Raw genomic sequence first — 926 nt, 5'->3', positions numbered from 1 at the left:
TTGTTCATTTTCCAGTTTTTTCCCGTGTAATTGATTTCTAATTTCATAACTCTGTGGTTGGAAAAGATGTTTGACATGATCTTAATTTTGTTAAATTTATTAAGGTTTATTTTAGGGTCTAATGTATGATTTATCCTGGAGAATAGTCCCTATACTCTTGAGAAGAATGTATATGCTGCTGGTATTGGATGGAATGTTCAGTATATGTCTGGTAGGTTCATGTGACCTAATGTGTAGTGTACATCCAAGATTCTCTTATTAATTTTCCTTCTGAATTATCTATCCAGTTTTGTTTTGTTTTGTTTAGATGAGGTAATCCTTGGTTGACCTCACAGATTGCAAGGACCTTGTCAGCTTACAATCCCTTATTTTTTTTATTTTTTATACCTACAGCACCTGGTCTTCCTAGGTGGTTTCCCATCCAAGTATTAACCAGGCCCGACCCTGCTTAGCTTTCAAGATCAGATGGGATTGGGCTTGTTCAGGGTAGCATGCCGTAGACACTTATTCAGTTTTGAAAGTGAGATATTGAGTCCCCTATCAGTACTGTACTGATGCTACATCTCCTTTTGGATCTGTTAATATATGCTTTATATATTCAGGCCTTCTTATGTTATATGCATAGATGTTTACAAATGTTATATCCTCTTTATGAATTGACTTCTTTATCATCATATAACGACCTCCTTTTTTTCTTGTTATAGTCTATGGCTTAAAATCTAGACCCTCAAGTAGCATCTGCAAAAGTATGTATTTAATCTCTTTTTACGGGGAAACTGGAAGTATGCAGATGGATCCCTTTTATGAAAAGATGGAAGATAGGCATTTATGTTTATCTCTCTTGTGGATATCCCTGGAAGGATAGCCATGTGCTCAACATTAAGAGTTGCTTGTTTATTTGCTGTAGTCTTATAGGCCTTGTGGAT

At 35.6% G+C, this 926-nt stretch overlaps 1 pseudogene; it reads right to left on the bottom strand.

Moving 5' to 3' along the window:
• Positions 1-384: 384 nt before the first annotated feature.
• Positions 385-502, bottom strand: LOC112470622 (annotated as a pseudogene).
• Between the last annotated feature and the right edge of the window lie 424 nt (positions 503-926).

Source organism: Pteropus alecto, unplaced genomic scaffold (assembly GCF_000325575.1).
Source record: "Pteropus alecto unplaced genomic scaffold, ASM32557v1 scaffold3, whole genome shotgun sequence".
NCBI classification, from domain to species: Eukaryota; Metazoa; Chordata; class Mammalia; order Chiroptera; family Pteropodidae; genus Pteropus; species Pteropus alecto.
This window is presented reverse-complemented; position numbering and strand designations above follow the sequence as displayed.